This window comes from Maylandia zebra, linkage group LG17, assembly GCF_041146795.1.
Source record: "Maylandia zebra isolate NMK-2024a linkage group LG17, Mzebra_GT3a, whole genome shotgun sequence".
NCBI classification, from domain to species: domain Eukaryota; kingdom Metazoa; phylum Chordata; class Actinopteri; order Cichliformes; family Cichlidae; genus Maylandia; species Maylandia zebra.
This window is the reverse complement of record NC_135183.1, coordinates 16,260,212-16,266,696: the sequence shown is the minus strand read 5'-3', so window position 1 is coordinate 16,266,696 and position 6,485 is coordinate 16,260,212.

Sequence of the window (6,485 nt, the reverse complement as noted above, 5' to 3'; positions counted from 1 at the left end):
TGTTACTGAATTGGTTGTGAAATTCGATTACTGTAGCCACAAGTTATTTTTGATAAAATCAGGACTAGTGAAGGGTAGTTGAAACTCTCAGCAAAGGAGTGCCTTGAGTGACTGATACACGCTGTTTGTGATGTTTGGTGAGTCATTTCAATGTTTATCATGTGTAAAAATGATTAGAAAAGTCACCAATACTTTAAGTAAAAACAAAAAACAAAACAAAAACTCTTTAAACAGGTGTGTGTGTTCCATTGCTGATACCCCATTGGTGACAAGGAGTCTCACTCTGCACATAACTTAGTTGGAGCTGGACGTGCTCTTGTTGATGAAGGGCACTTTTTAACCCTTTTACTTTTCATTCCAATGAAGCTGTAGGTGGAAAGCGAAGAGCACATCGCACACCCTTGTTGTTTCAGACTTGACACTAAGACAAAAGTAAACAAATACAGAGACAGAGACCAGAAACAAACAAGGAGACAAAACTGACAAAAATAAAGGAATGCAGGGAGGACACAGAGAGACTAAACATGAGAAGGAGAACTGACAAAATTAAACAAGGAACTAAGAACTAGAAATGATTATCTATAGTCTGATTTCTCAGACTTTTTAGACTTTTTTTAGTGCTCAGCACAGATAAAATAATTATTGCACGTGATTTTAACATCCATCTACATACATATAGAGGCGAGCCTCCGAAACCTTATCGCATGGTTGATTATGTCTGGTTATGTGTCTGCATACTTATCTTCAGTGTGTGGCTTTTATTCAAACTGTGAAGCACTTTGTATCCCAGTGATTTGAAAAATGCTATACAAATAAATTTATCATCAATATAAGTATTTTATTTTTTGAAACATGTCAACAATCACCAAGCAATGCTTTTTACCTGCACATGGTATTAGTTCAATGAAATAAATTTGTGGTTCATCAAGTAACTTTTCTTTGATGGATGTGCTACCCGTAGAGTTTTAATACTTGTGCCTGTATTGTTAGTTTCACAAACCTTACTAGCTTTGGGAAACTTTTGAGAGTAAATTTGGAATCCTGACCTCTTTTCCTCTATGGAGCCGCACTTGTATTTTAGACAGTATTTAAGACCAGCACTGACTACTACTCTTCGCCAGATCGTCTGCTACCCAGCATCAGTTCTCGGCTCACTCATGTTTTGGAGTAGCTTTTGTATTGTTACTTACTTTGTTCTATGTCATCTCCAGTCAGTCCCACAGATCCCCCTCACCTGGTCACTAGTCTTCTCTCAAATACCTACACCACATCAGCTCCAGCACAGACTCCATTTTCACTCTCACCTGCCTGCCTCTCTGCCAACTCACCTGGACTTCTGGAATCGGATCACCTCCAACTCACCCGGACCTGCTCAGTCTTGCCTTTCCCTCTTCACACACCTCCACCTGCAAACAAGTAAGCTGCAAGAAAAACTCACTGGAACAATTTCAGCAAAACGTCAGTTTGGCATCGCTGTGACTCTCCTTTCCTCTGTTGCAAAGTTTCTGATCTCCGGCTTGTCATTCTCATTGCCACGTCAGCGCCATGTACTGACTCCTGGAGCCCTGTAACATAATCATGTTCATGATGTCCAAGTTTATAAAATTATCTCTTGACATTTCCCTCAAGTTCATGTAACCCGTGTTTCGTAGCCATAGATCATAGCTCACACTCATGTGTATAGCTTGCTCCTGGTCACATTGTTTTAGTGCTCAGGTTCCACACCGATTTTTGCCTGCACTGTTGTATATAGCTCTTTCACTCATGCTCCTGTAAACGCTCCCTGCACCTTTCACTCATGTTCAATTGTTTAATGTCAAGTTTCACGTCATTGTAAATAAAAATTATTCACATCACTTTCACTTAGCCTGTCAACCACAACGGCCGTGACACAGTATTCACTCCCTGTCAGTTCAGCCTCATAGAAGATCGCCATTGTAAGATAAGACGACAGATAAGATAACTCTTTATTGTCATACCTAATACAATAGCACAACGAAATTGGAAACTGTCTGCACTAAGCACAACTAAACACAGCACAGTAACGTTAAAGCAGATTTTTTAAGTGCAAGAAAGGTATGAGCAAAAAAGAAAGGAATTACTTAATAAAATAAATAAATAAGAAAAAAAGAGTCCAGGGAGGTAGGCAATCAGGTCAGCTGTTACCATTGCTAAGGGCTATTGCCCTGTTGTAAAAGCTGTCCTTGAGTCTGTTTGTCTGCAACCTCAGCAACCTGAATCTCCTGCCAAACGGTAGCAGTTTAAACACCCGGTGTCCTGGGTGTGTACAGTCCCGTAGGATGGTGCGTGCCCTCCTGAGACAGCGAGTGCTGTACAGGTCCTTCAGGGAGGGAAGAGGATGTCCAATGATTTTTTAGGCCATATTAATGACCCTCTGAAGTGTCTTTTTGTGTGCCGTGATGCAGCTGGAGAACCACACAGAGATGCAGTCAGCACACTTTCAATGGAGCAACAGTAGAAGACAATCAGCAGCTCTTTCTGCAGGTCCATTTTTCTGAGGATCCTCAGAAAATTGAGGCAGCAGGGGCAGCAGGTGAGTAAGTGACGGACAAGGTAAGCGACTCATGTTGTAACTGACGTCAGACGCCGGAGATTTTGGCGGAAAATTAAAGCAAATGGTAGTTTAGATTTGAACAAATTCATTTAAGCTTCAGCATTACCAAATACACTTATCAATTGTCTTATAACTAACACTATTTGTCTAAATAATATCCAACACCCTGGAGAACAACGAGGAGAGTTTAGAGACTCTCCAAGATTACATCGATCAGTGCTTTCAGGATCTCGTGATGAGGAAGACCCCGTGTGCAGCTTCCCCGGCCAAAGCTGAGACGCCGTCGTTGAAAAGACAACGCCCGGCAGATTCCCCCGGCTCAACATCGCCAGCCGGCAAAGATATTGCCGACATATTGGAGTCAATCGACAAGCGATTGTCCAGTTTCGACGCAAGGCTGTCCTTGGTGGAGATTCTTCACCGAGAATTTAAATGCTTGCGAGAATCCCTGGAGTACAGCCAGCAGCAGGTGGAAACGCTTGCTGCTGAAAATGCCACGCTAAGGGAGTCGGTGAAATGTCTCACAGACAATGTTACCCAGCTCAATAGAGAAAATAAAAAAATAAAAGAAACTGTTATCGATCTACAAGCTCGTAGCATGCGTGATAATCTGGTATTTTCTGGTATTCCAGAAGCCGCTGGAGAGGACGCGGAGACCACGGTAAAAAGCTTCATCAAAACCCACCTGAAGCTGCCGGAGGACACTGTGAAGAACATCGTCTTCGATCGGGTACATCGCCTCGGCCCCATTCGGGCTATGGCCGGGAGACCACGTCCTATCGTGGCCAAATTCGGCCACTTCAAACAAAAGCAACATGTGAAAAGCCGCGGCAGGGAATTAAAAGGAACGGACTTCAGCGTGAACGACCAGTTCCCCAAAGAGATCTTGGAACGACGCAGGGTCCTCTTCCCAATCCGACGCGGCTTCATCCAGAAGGGCTCCCGCGCTGTCATCGCTGTGGACGGACAGCTCCACCGCGACCCCAACATCACTCCGTGGCTGTATTAACCTCACACCAGATAAGAATCAGCTACACCATTTCCCTATCCACTCACACTAACTTGCATTAACATCTGTTTAACTTACCAGTATCAAATCGCATCTTAAAGTGTGATTTCATAGCAGAACTAGAAAGTGCATTTTCTGAAGAAACTGCAGTGTGAATGCTTGAATCTGAATGTATGCACTGAAATGAATTAATTGCTGAATTTTGAGTTAAAAATATTGAATGAGATAAAAAAAAAAAAAAAAAAAAAACCGAATTTAACCTGAAAACAAAGGTGCTGAACTGCTAAAAGCTGAAGGTTACACAGAAGAAGAAGTTGGAAAAAAACTGAAAATGTTTTAAATGTAAATTAGAAAACCCTAAGAAATGAGAAAAGAACATTTAGAGTCAGAAAACATCTGAATGAATATTAAAAGGTCATATTCTTTGAATCACTGAATGACTCAAATGTGATCCCTCCACTTTGATCCACACAGTTTAAAAAGTTTAAATGCCTGAGCTTTGAAAGATACGGTGTTGGAAAGAGAACAATAATGGCGACAATTTGAGGGTAAAATGATGGCTGTAACACTGTGGACACAGCAGCAGTTGAAAGAGAAGTGCTTAAGATGAATCTTGGTACAGTGGCAGGCAGAGCTCGTTAAGCAGGCAGGTGTGAGCCTGGTTGCTATAGTGACCGCACCCAATGGCTCCATACACACGTACACAGACATGCGCCTCACTTTTGCTGCTTAAAATGAACAGAAAAGTCAGGCCGAAACAAATCGCTCCCAAATGAAAAGTAAAAGTCGTATTGACAAAATTCTTTCACCGTGAGCGACAGCAATGTCTAGTCTACCTAATTCTCAGTTTTCATGCCTGTGGAGCTTATTATATGGACGTGGTGACAGTGGAAAGACACCATGCTCTTCTGATTTTCAAACGAACCTTCTGAGCCATTTTAACATTAGAGTCTATGGAAGAGTTGGAGGGAGGAGGCTGTGCATTGGTGACATTTATGAAAGAACCATAACACCTAGTACAATAGTAAACACATTGGATGAAAGAGGACAGCGATGGCTACGTTTTGAGGGTAAAATCATACCTGTAGAGCAAACGCTGCGGACACAGCAGCAGTTTTAAAAAAGATTTTAAGATTAATTTTTTTGCTCCTCTCACTCTAGCAGTTGAGCTGCCTCACTCTAGCCCCAACATTCCGTCCCATACACACCCATTATAAACTCTGAAACGGGTGAAAAAACATCATGAAACTTAAACTGGAACTGAAGAAAAAGTATAATAGATATTGAAAAGATAAATACAAGTTGAATAGTTGAATGTCTTGTCTTCGTTTTAAAGTTTGAATGGTGGCTCTATGTCAATGTATGTGGAAGTAGTAAGAGTTTAAAAATGAGTAAGTTGAATGAGGATTTGAAGGGTCTCCCCATTGAAATACATTATAAATTTTTGTTGAATAAAGTTGAATAAAATTAAAAATATAAATGTTAAAAATATGAAAAATAGAAGCAGTGTTGTCCAAAATAATAGGAATCTAACGGTGTTTGAATGGTTTTTCTAAGTTGAACGGTTTTGAAGGAGTAGGCTTACAAAAAACGTACGGAAAAATAAAATATAACTAGAAAGTGCATTTTCTGAAGAAACTGCAGTGTGAATGCTTGAATCTGAATGTATGCACTGAAATGAATTAATTACTGAATTTTGAGTTAAAAATATTGAATGAGATTAAAAAAAAAAACCCCGAATTTAACCTGAAAACAAAAGTGCTGAACTGCTAAAAGCTGAAGGTTACACAAAAGCAGAAGTTGGAAAAAAACTGAAAATGTTTTAAATGTAAATTAGAAAACCCTAAGAAATGAGAAAAGAACATTTAGAGTCAGAAAACATCTGAATGAATATTAAAAGGTCATATTCTTTGAATCACTGAATGAAGAAAATGTGATCCCTCCACTTTGATCCACACAGTTTAAAAAGTTTAAATGTCTGAGCTTTGAAAGACACTGTGTTGGAAAGAGAACAATAATGGCGACATTTTGAGGGTAAAATGATGGCTGTAACACTGTGGACACAGCAGCAGTTGAAAGAGAAGTGTTTAAGATGAATCTTGGTACAGTGGCAGGCAGAGCTCGTTAAGCAGGCAGGTGTGAGCCTGGTTGCTATAGTGACCGCACCCAATGGCTCCATACACACGCACACAGACATGCACCTCACTTTTGCTGCTTAAAATGAACAGAAAAGTCAGGCCGAAACAAATCGTTCCCAAATGAAAAGTAAAAGTCGTATTGACAAAATTCTTTCACTGTGAGCGACAGCAATGTCTAGTCTACTGAATTCTCAGTTTTCATGCCTGTGGAGTTTATTATATGGACGTGGTGACAGTGGAAAGACACCATGCTCTTCTGATTTTCAAACGAACCTTCTGAGCCATTTTAACATTAGAGTCTATGGAAGAGTTGGAGGGAGGAGGCTGTGCATTGGTGACATTTACGAAAGAACCATAACACCTAGGACAATAGTAAACACATTGGATGAAAGAGGACAGCGATGGCTACGTTTTGAGGGTAAAATCATACCTGTAGAGCAAACGCTGCGGACACAGCAGCAGTTTTAAAAAAGATTTTAAGATTAATTTTTTTGCTCCTCTCACTCTAGCAGTTGAGCTGCCTCACTCTAGCCCCAACATTCCGTCCCATACACACCCATTATAAACTCTGAAACGGGTGAAAAAACATCATGAAACTTAAACTGGAACTGAAGAAAAAGTATAATAGATATTGAAAAGATAAATACAAGTTGAATAGTTGAATGTCTTGTCTTCGTTTTAAAGTTTGAATGGTGGCTCTATGTGAACGTATGTTGAAGTAGTAAGAGTTTAAAAATGAGTAAGTTGAATGAGAATTTGAAGG